This window comes from Chiloscyllium plagiosum, chromosome 23, assembly GCF_004010195.1.
Source record: "Chiloscyllium plagiosum isolate BGI_BamShark_2017 chromosome 23, ASM401019v2, whole genome shotgun sequence".
NCBI classification, from domain to species: domain Eukaryota; kingdom Metazoa; phylum Chordata; class Chondrichthyes; order Orectolobiformes; family Hemiscylliidae; genus Chiloscyllium; species Chiloscyllium plagiosum.
This window is the reverse complement of record NC_057732.1, coordinates 40,843,475-40,854,633: the sequence shown is the minus strand read 5'-3', so window position 1 is coordinate 40,854,633 and position 11,159 is coordinate 40,843,475. Positions and strand designations below refer to the sequence as shown.

At 44.0% G+C, this 11,159-nt stretch overlaps 1 long non-coding RNA gene across 1 annotated transcript; it reads left to right on the top strand.

The window, feature by feature from the left end:
- Positions 1–265: 265 nt before the first annotated feature.
- LOC122561511 lies at positions 266–10,453 on the top strand. The gene is made up of 4 exons (XR_006315022.1): positions 266–334; positions 1,133–1,228; positions 6,727–6,753; positions 9,949–10,453. It is a non-coding gene; the product is annotated as an uncharacterized LOC122561511 (long non-coding RNA).
- Positions 10,454–11,159: the final 706 nt, after the last annotated feature.

Here is an 11,159-nt window from a genome sequence, read left to right as displayed (position 1 = left end):
GAAGATGATGGCAACAATCTTTAAGATGAGCAGTAGCTCATTCAGCAATGAGCTGGCACACCCATACAACAAGCAGCAGAGTTCTTCACCCTGAAGTAAGGAGAGAAACCATTACACAGCTGCTGCACGCGGTTGCACCTCTGTCTCAACGTTATGTCGAAAACATTTCCAGATTTCATTTTTTTTATAAAAGGCAACTAAATCCAGTCTTTACATATTGTCAGCTATTCCTTTGTCTTCACCTGATCTCTTTGTCTTTACAAAGGGAGAACCAGGATATGTTCTGGGAGGAACCGATGTCATTCCTGGGCAGAGAGGGGAACCTGGGTCCCCAGTAAGTATTATTTAAAATACATGGAAATAAAAGTTAAGGGTTTCCAAAAGTTCCATTTGATATGGACTTTTCATTTTTTTTATTCATTGATGAGATGCAGGCATTACTGATTAAGGCAGTATCTCTAATTGCCGAGAAGGCAGTGAAGTGTTAATCAAATTTCTGTAGCTCTGGAGTCACATGTTGGTCAGACCAGGTAAGGACAGGTGATTGTCTTCACTAAATGAACCAGGTGGGTTTTCATGATCCATTTACATGGTTTCCATTAGACCAACTTTCACCTGAATTCAAATTTCACCATCTACCGTGGTAGGATTCAAGCCAAACCCATGTGCTCAGAACATTAGCCCCGAGTTCAGGATTACTAGTCAAGTGATAACATTATTATGGCATCACTTCCTCAGGAATTCTAATCAAAACAGTCATTTACTCTGTCTGCTACTGGTGATGCCTAAAGGTGCACTCCATTTCCCATATAAGTTTTATAAGCTTTAAGGAAAAGGAATGGTGTAGTGATTCTCAGTTGCTTCAAAGTTACTGGTTGTAGGCATTGAAGCAAGATGTTGTGCCGGTATATTGTAAATTTGGAACTCTATTTACAAACCACTGCACCATTCTGTGGGTGGAGCTTCACAGCATCTCACTGTGTGGATTCTCCAGGTTTGCTGTAGAACAGTGAGCTAATCTAAAGTTACTGCTTTGTGCACAGGTAGCTTTTGTCCCCTCAGCTAGTGTTTGCACTAAATTCCATTTGGATGAGAATTTACTCTTCACTGCCTAAGCAACTTCTATATTTAGGGTCCGAGCGGTGAGCCAGGATTTCCAGGTGTGGCAGGTCCACCAGGGCTTCCAGGACAGCCGGGACCTCAGGGACCACCAGGTCTTTCTGTCAAGGTCAGTAGCCATGTCAAAGTGGTTATTCTTCTCACATTTATTCAATGAATCATTGCATACATTTGGGGTTGCCAACTCTGAATACCTGTATTCCTGGGAATTTTACTGCTTCAGTTCCCTGCCTACCCCCTTGTCCCACCATTGGCTGCACAAATCTCTACCCTCACAGTCCACCTTCCAATATCAGTTGGAAAGTAAAAATCTCTCCTACTTGTGAACTTAGAAATTTAAGCTGGTACACTTTTTGCCTGTGTCTAATCCCCTGGAGAACATGGTCGTGAGCTGTCTTCTGGAAGAGGCATAGTCTGTGAAATGTCAGTATTCATAGGCAGGAAATATAAAGAGGCAAGAGTGTGGTGCTGGAAAAACACAGCCAGTCAGGCAGCATCCGAGGAGCAGGAAAATCAACGTTTCGGGCAAAAGCCCTTCATCAGGAATGAGGCTGGGAGCCTCCTGGATGGAGATATAAATGGGAGGGAGTGGGGCTGGGGAGAAGGTAGCTGAGAGTGCAATAGGTGGGTGGAGATGGGGGTAAAGGTGATAGGTCAAAGGGAAGGGTAGAGCGGATAGGTGGGAAGGAAGATTAACAGATGGGACAGGTCATGAGGACGGACTGAGCTGGAACGTTAGAACTGGGGTAAAGTGGGGCATGGGGAAATGAGGAAACTGATGAAATCCACATTGGTGCCATGGGGTTGGAGGGTCCTGAGGCAGAAGATGAGGCGTTCATCCTCCAGGCGTCAGGTGGTGAGGGAGTGGCGATGGTTGAGGCCCAGGACCTGCATTTCCTCAGCAGAGTGGGAGGGGGAGTTAAAGGGTTCAGCCATGGGATGATGGGTTGATTGAGTTTTTTGAAGAAGTAACAAAGAAGATTGATGAAGGCAGAGCAGTAGATGTGATCTATATGGACTTCAGTAAGGCGTTTGACAAGGTTCACCATGGGAGACTGATTAACAAGGTTAGGGAGAACTAGCCATTTGGATACAGAACTGGCTCAGAGGGTGGTGGTGGAGGGTTGTTTTTCAGACTGGAGGCCTGTGACCAGTGGAGTGCCACAAGGATCAGTGCTGGGCCCTCTACTTTTTGTCATTTACATAAATGATTTGGATGCAAGCATAAGAGGTACAGTTAGTAAGTTTGCAGATGACACCAAAATTGGAGGTATAGTGGACAGCGAAGAGGGTTACCTCAGATTACAACAGGATCTGGACCAGTTGGGCCAATGGGCCAAGAAGTGGCAGATGGAGTTTAATTCGGATAAATGTGAGGTGCTGCATTTTGGGAAAGCAAATCTTAGCAGGACTTATACACTTAATAGTAAGGTCCTAGGGAGTGTTGCTGAAAAAAGAGACCTTGGAGTGCAGGTTCGTAGCTCCTTGAAAGTGGAGTCGCAGGTAGATAGGATAGTGAAGGCGTTTGGTATACTTTCCTTTATTGGTCAGAGTACTGAGTACAGGAGTTGGTAGGTCATGTTGTGGCTGTACAGGACATTGGTTAGGCCACTGTTGGAATATTGCGTGCAAATCTGGTCTCCTTCCTATCGGAAAGATGTTGTGAAACTTGAAAGGGTTCAGAAAAGATTTTCAAGGGTTGGAGGATCTGAGCTACAGAGAAAGGCTGAACAGGCTGGGGCTGTTTTCCCTGGAGCATCGGAGACTGAGCGATGACCTTATAGAGGTTTACAAAATTATGAGGGGCATGGATAGGATATAGAGACAAAGTCTTTTCCCTGGGGTGGGGGAGTCCAGAACTAGAGAGCATAGGTTTAGGGTGAGAGGGGAAAGAGAAACCTAAGGGGCAACATTTTCACTCAGAAGGTGGTACGTGTATGGAATGAGCTGCCAGAGGATATGGTGGAGGCTAGTACAATTGCAACATTTAAGAGACATTTGGATGGGTATATGAATAGGAAGAGTTTGGAGGGATATGGGCCAGGTGCTGGCAGGTGTGACTAGATTGGGTTGGGATATCTGGTCAGCATGGACGGGTTGGACCGAAGGGTCTGTTTCCATGCTCTACATCTCTATGACTCTATAGTGTCGGTGTCTCAGAGATGTTCTCTGAAGCGCTCTGCGAGTAGGCATCCTGTCTCCTCAGTGTAGAGGAGACCACAATGAGAGCAACGGATACAGTAAATGACGTGTGGAAGTGCAGGTGAAACTTTGATGGATGTGGAAGGCTCCTTTGGATCCTGGTGGTGGGGTCTGTTTGTAGGTGGCAGAAGTGGCAGAGGTTGGTGGGGTGGAAGATGAGGACCGGGGGATTCTGTCCTTGTTGTAATTGGATAGATGGCATTCGAGGGCGGAGGTTCAGGAAGTGGATGAGATATGCTGAGGGCATCATCAACCACGTGGGAGGGGCAATTGCGATCTTTAAAGAAGGAGGCCATCTGGCGTATTCTGTGGTGGAACTGGTCCTCCTGGGAACAGATGCAGCGGAGGTGGAGGAATTGGGAATAAGGGAAAGCATTTTTGCAGGAGGAAGGATGGGAGGAGGTGTAATCCAGGTATCTGTGGAGTTGGTGAGTTTGTAGAAAATGTCAGTGTTGAGTTGGAGATGGAGAGGTCCAGGAAGGGGGGAGAGGTGCCTGAGATGGTCCAGGTGAATTTAAGGTCGGGGTGGAATGCGTTGGTGAAGTTGAACTGTTCAACCTCCTCCTTTGGAGCACAAGGCGGTGCCGATGCACTCATCAACGTAGCGGAGAAAAAGGTGGGGAGTGGTGCTGGTGTAACTGCAGAAGATATTTTTAATAGGTGGATGCTACCTGACCAACTGTGCTTTCCCAGCACCACACTCTTGATTCTAATGTCCAGTAGCTGCAGTACTCACTTTCGCCTAGGGAATATAAAGAGTTTAACTCCTTGACACTGAAGGTATGTGGGTAGAATTCCAGGTAAGGAAATTGCTTGTAATTTAGATGGATCTGGAATCCAGTGGTGTTCTCATGCATCTGCTGTCCTTGTCCTTCTAACTGGTTGAAACTGGTTGATGGAGTTCAACCCTGCCAAGTGTGAGGTTGTCCATTTTGGAAAGACAAATAAGAATGCGGAATACAGGGTTAACGGTAGGGTTCTTAGTGAGGTGGAGGAACAGAGGGATCTTGGGGTCTATGTTCATAGATCTTTGAAAGTTGCCATTCAGGTGGATAGAGCTTGTAAGAAGGCCTATGGTGTATTAGCGTTCTTTAGCAGAGGGATTGAATTTAAGAGTCGTGAAGTGATGTTGCAACTGTACAGGACTTTGGTTAGGCCACATTTGGAGTACTGTGTGCAGTTCTGGTCGCCTCACTTTAGGAAAGATGTGGAAGCTTTGGAGAGGGTGCAGAGAAGATTTACCAGGATGTTGCCTGGAATGGAGAATAGGTCGTACGAGGATACGTTGAGAGTGCTAGGCCTTTTCTCGTTGGAACGGCGAAGGATGAGGGGTGACTTGATAGAGGTTTATAAGATGATCAGAGGAATAGATAGAGTAGACAGTCAGAAACTTTTTCCCCGGGTGCAACAGAGTGTTACAAGGGGACATAAATTTAAGGTGAAGGATGGAAGGTATAGGGGAGATGTCAGGGGTGGGTTCTTTACCCAGAGAGTGGTGGGGGCATGGAATGCGCTGCCTGTGGGAGTGGTAGAGTCAGAATCTTTGGTGACCTTTAAGCGGCAATTGGATAGGTACATGGATGGGTGCTTAAGCTAGGACAAATGTTCGGCACAACCTCGTGGGACGAAGGGTCTGTTCTGTGCTGTATTGTTCTATGTTCTATCACAGATTTGGAAGGTGCCATCAAGTAAATTCTCTTGGTTGATTGTTGATCATCAGTCCTTTTCTTCATGTCCATGATTTTAATAACTAATCAATTTAAAAAATGTTCAAAGAAATATAAAGCCTAACTTCTTTTTAAATCTCTCAGGATTGATATTCTGAATGCTGCTCATACCTGTGTCTGGGACATTCATTTTTAATCCCTGCAAACTCTGGGGCAATCCTGGCTACATCCTGAACATAGGATCATATTAATTTGATCTAACGATGGGATGTGGGCATTGCATTTGTTGCCCATCCCTATTTGTTGCCCATCCCTATATGTTGCCCATCCCTATTTGTTTCCCATCCCTATTTGCCCTGAATGGCTTGCCAGGCCTTTTTGGAAGCCAGATAAGACTGCATTGCTGTGGCTGTGGAGTCATAGGTAGACCAGAGCCACAGCTATAAAAAATAGAGGCAAGTTCTCATGGTTGTGACTATTGAAACTGATATTATATTCCTGATTTATTAATCAAATGTAATTTCAGCCAGCTGTCATTTGAACCCACGACATCAAAGCATTAAATTGAGTCATTTGGATTACTAGCCCAGTGCTATGACTACTGTGCCACCATCTCTCTTTCAATTACCCAAATGTTGAGGTGCTGGTGTTGGACTGGGGTGGACAAAGTCAGAAGTCAAATGACACCAGATTATGTTCTAACAGGTTTATTTGAAATCACAAGCTTTCAGAGCACTGCTCCTACGTCAGGAATTTTACCTGATGAAGGAGCAGCATTCCAAAAGCTTGTGATTTCAAATAAACCTGTTGGACTATAACCTGGTGACATGTGACTTCTGACTTCAAATTATTTTAAATAACTCAGGTTCATTATTTATGATCTACTCCATCCTGTGCTGAAAACAACCAACCAGGTGTAAGTTAGTGATCGAGGTTTTGTCTTTGTGTGACAGTACGTTGCGGGTGATAGTGAGTTGACTGCCTGATTCTCATCTGTTGGTATTGTTGTTTCTATTGAAGCTAATGGGGAGAGATGTGAAATGGGCAGCAGATTCACTATCTCCAGATTCACTATACAGTTTACAGCAAAGTCTTAAATTATGTTTGGTAACTGTTGACTGAAAAACTGCAAAAGTTCTTATCGTCTAAAATTGTCAAACTGAATATTGAATGTTGAAGGTTACAGCATAATAAATTGAAGGCTGAGACACTGTTCCTCGATCTTTCAGTGAACTAGGAAGGTTAATTACCCACAACATAATAAGTGAATAGTTCATTAAAGCAATAGAGGATAATGCCTTTTGAAGAAATTGTTGTCAAGATTCCTCTGAATTAATGTAAGTTTATTTGGCCCAGTAATAGAATTTAATTTTTAAAGTGTCCCACCCCAAGTTTGCAGGACAAAAGAATTTGCATTTGCAATCACTCAGACTTCACTTTACTCAGCCCCAACAATTTGTATTGATACCTCAGGAGTGAGATATTGGTATACATGGAAATTGGCAAAACAGTTGTGGGAGAAGAGGTTCTTTAATGCTGCATGTTGGTTTGCATTTTGACCAGGGCATACTGACTACATAAAAAACTCAGGAGCTGTCCTGTTGCTTACTGAAGGTTTCCAGGAGAGCCACTCCTGCCATAATTAGGTCCCAGGGAGATGGGGCCACTTTGCTCCGTCATTACATTTACCATTATTTTTCAGCATCTTATCAATTGAACTGTCAATTGTATCTTCCAGGGTGAGCCAGGAGCTTCTGGTACTCGGGTAAGTAATCATTTATTTTATCTTCTCTACTTAAAAACAGCAACAGACTTCCCTCAGGGCATTAAACCTGTTCATAATGCCTGGAGAACAAGGGGAACTAACTACAGTGCACTGATTTGGAGGAACAGATAGTTCAGGAATGACAAAGTTGCTGTTCTGAACACAGACTCTCCTTCCCACACTGACTGCACCAGCTCCTCCAAGTTCCCCCTCTCTCCAGATCTTGCTGCTCCTCCAGAGACAGAATCTATGTTTAGAGAAACAGCAAGGATTAGAGGGAGGTCACTTGCTGATAGGTGTTGCGCTGGTCTTGCTGGTCACACGTAGGAGGCCTTTGGCTGCATTACCAGACACTGCTTTGACCAGATACTTGATCACTAGTCTGACCTGCTCACCATCCACCATTTTGATGAAGGCAGAGGAAAATAAGAACAAAGTGGAGGCCAAAACTTAGATGCAATTAGGAGTGAGATTGTTGATGGGGTTGCAGTCTTTACTAGCCTGGAGCTGGGCCTGGGCTTGGCAGAGTGGGGATGGTCTGTACTGGGTGGCAAAAGGATTGTTGGTGTGTAATGGGGAGGGTGTGAGGATCCTAACTGGGCTGGCAGAATGCATTAGACAGGGTGAGATTCAGGGGTATTTACTGGGTAGCAGATAGGATGGTGGACTGTACCCGGATGGGGTTGAGATGTACCAAGCTATGGCTAAGATGGGAATGGAAGTACAAGTAAGAGTGAGACTGTGAGTCACTATCGGGCTAGAGTGATACAGAATTATTGTGGGCCATCTACTGCTCTGGATGAACACCTTTGTTTAAAGGTGGGAACTGAGTCCAGATTATCTTGGGAATACACTTGTACCCTTCCTTCAGTTTGAGAGGATCCTTTACACAGTCCTTTGAACACTGGACTATGATGGGCCAAGTGATATATGGAATGTAAGTGAGGGGTGCTATTCTTTGGGTGAATATGGTTGCTCTCATTCCCTCATTGTTGCATCAATCAGAAGCTTGAATGTTTTATTGTAAATGCAGGATTTTTGTTCACACAACTGTATAATATTCATTTTGGAAAATAAGTTGTGGGGAGAGAAAGCACAAGGCTGAAAGTCCACCTAGGGATAATATATTCACGTTTGCTGTGAGCTCCAGGCAATCTATTCTCAGGCCATTCACGTGTAATAAGTTGCTCAGAGGGACCAGAGCAATGCCGAATCTGGTTTGCTCTCTGTGAGAGTAATTTTAATCTCACTTGGCAGGTGAGAAACAGATAAGGTAAAACAGCCGCTCAGTTTTACTGCAGCCCAACTTTACTTTCCGTTGAAATCAAAAGCTTGGTTTAGAATGGGTGGACAATCCAATGCTGGTGGTTTCTTGTCTGAGATTAAATTAAAATTATCCACTAGGCAGCACGGTGGCTCAGTAGTTAGCACTGCTGCCTCACAGGACCAAGGACCTGGGTTCAATTCCAGCCTCGGGTGACTGTCTGTGTGGAGTTTGCACATTCTCCCTGTGTCTGTGTGAGTTTGCTCTGGTTTCCTCCCATAATCCAAAGATGTCAGGTTAGGTGAATTGGTCATGCTAAATTACCCAAAGTGTTAGGGATGTGTAGGTTAGGTGCATTAGTCAGGGTAAATGTAGAGTAATAGGGTAGGGGAAATGGGTCTGGGGGGGGTTGCTCTTCGGGAGGGGTCAGTGTGGACTTGTTGGGCCAAAGGGCCTGTTTCCATACTGTAGGATTACTATTCTATTCTATAATTTCTCATCCACCATACAGGGGTTGATAAAACTTTGTCTTTTTTTCCAAACTTTCTATCTCAATAAATAAATAAAAATCCTACTTCAAAGAGATTTCCAAATCTAGATTTTGTTCTCATGTCTTTGAGTAGGCCTTGAGCCCAAAATTTTATGACTCTGATGTGTCAGCAAATGCTGAATAAAGATAGTGCTGATTTTATGTTCAACCTAAGACATTTGTTAACTTTATTTTGATGAAATGTGAAATAGGTGATCATTTTCAAGAATTCAAAGAAGAATTAAAGTTACAAATAATGTTAAACCTGATTTAGAGAAGAACCTCCAGAGACACGGGTTCAATTCCCGCCTCAGGCGACTGACTGTGTGGAGTTTGCACGTTCTCCCCGTGTCTATGTGGGTTTCCTCCGGGTGCTCCGGTTTCCTCCCACAGTCCAAAGATGTGCAGGTCAGGTGAATTGGCCATGCTAAATTGTCCGTAGTGTTAGGTAAGGGGTAAATGTAGGGGTATGGGTGGGTTGCGCTTCGGCGGGGCGGTGTGGACTTGTTGGGCCGAAGGGCCTGTTTCCATACTGTAAGTAATCTAATCTAATCTAATCTAATCTAATCTAATCTAATCTAATCTAACCTCTTTCTTCAATGAATGCTTATTAAATTGGAAAATCTACAAAATAAAACAAAATGGATGTAAAGCTTCACATTAAAAACATACAGTAAGAAGGTATGATAGGAGAATGAATACACTACAAAGATTGTGATGATCAATTGCTAGGGGTTTTTCATCTTTAATACTTTTTATTCAGCTATGACTTATCTTAAATTGACATTTCTGTATTAGAAACCCACTGCTTCCAAATTCAAAGCAAAATATGAGCTCTTTAAATGGTGATATTGACTGCAATAAAACAATTGTTCTAAGACTGTTGTCAAAGTATGTAAGTAGACATTAACACTTTTCCACCGCAGGAAGAAGTAGAGGCTAAAACATGTTTTCCAGAAGGAATTAAACAAAGTTCTTAGAGCTAAATGATCTGGGGGGAGAACAGGAACAGGGGACTGAGTTGGATAATAGCCATGATCACATTGAGGCAGTCTTCAAGGGCTGAATGACCTTATCCTACCCTCCTGATAATATTTATTACAGGAAGCAGTTAACATATCTCTGTTTCCTACTTCCATGTCCCAGCACTCTTCTCCTTATAGTTACTAATCAACCTGTTCAGAGGTATTATTTCACATCTCTGAAGCAAGGGGGTTTTAAACCAGGATCTCCTGTCATAGATGTAGGGACACCTACCACTTCAACCCAAAAAGGCCCCAAATAATTGTCCTTGATCTTCAATTAAAAAATGCTTGTCACCTGTGCACATTAATTATATAATTAGCATGTAATTAACATAATATTTTATCCAGTCATAATTGCATATCTGCTTAATTAACAGGGTCAACGTGGGAAACCTGGCCTGAAAGGTGATAAGGGAGATAACGGAATTCCTGTAAGTTTTCGCTCCATATAGAATCTTCTCAATGGTGAATGGGGAGATGCAGTACTCTGATACAGCCAGAAGGACAGCCATTGTAATAGTGGTGGCCATCCAGAAATCTGAGCTATGAACACAATCAGGAATAAAGCTTGTGAATATTGAAGACCTGGAAGGTGTTAAATTATTGCAAGAATAAACATTTGTTACTCATTTTTCTGTTCAGGGAGTTGCTGGTTTGCCTGGACCAATTGGACTTGATGGAACTCCTGGGGCCCCAGGGTCCAAAGGGGAACAGGTAGCAGACTCTTTTCAGTTCCAGTATTTCAACATTTGCATGTTCTTAACTTGGGCTCAAATTCATGGAGTACACCTCATTGTTCTTTCTGAAACTGTAACCCATTCCCCTCACAGTATGGCTAGGAAGGAATGGAGGAACAGGAAGAAGCCATTTAGCCCTTTGAGCCTGTTCTGCTATGCAGCAGATCAGTGTTGATCTGTACCTGAACTTCATCTACTTGCCTTAGTTCAATGACTTGGAATACCCTCATATGGTTAATGCTTCCCACTCTTGTATTAAGTAGTAAAGGTCAGGAGGATTCCTGGTCACTACTGAGTCAATTGATGACGGCATGGTTTTAATTAAAGACATTAAAACAATGACTGCAAGCTGGGAACATGGAAAACCTCATTGATTAGTACCCAGCTCAGAATGCCTTATGTCAGTGGGTAGAGATCAGAGTATCAGCAATACCCTGCCCACTTAAGTTGCTAATCAGTACTTGCAGTCCAGGTACACAGGTGAGAATAGGCTACTTATTGCTAGGGCTAAGAAGATATCTGCTGAATGAAATTTATCCTTTCTTTTACCACAAGTCTTCGCTGATTGATGATGTCACTTCTGCCCCCATCATGGCCACTCCCACAGCCACTTCCGGCCCTCACATCATCGCCGATGCCACACGCTCAGTGACTTCCGCCACCCCTACTGCCGTGTCTGCCACCATTTCCGACCCCACCAGCGCCACTCACCTGCATTCTGCTGACACGCCCCCCACAGACCCCACTGTCACTATCCCCACCCCCCGAACCCCGAGGGGGAACACTACCCCTGCTCATGACTCTACCCCCATTCCCCCCACCATCACACCCACTCCAGGTACTGGCTCCGA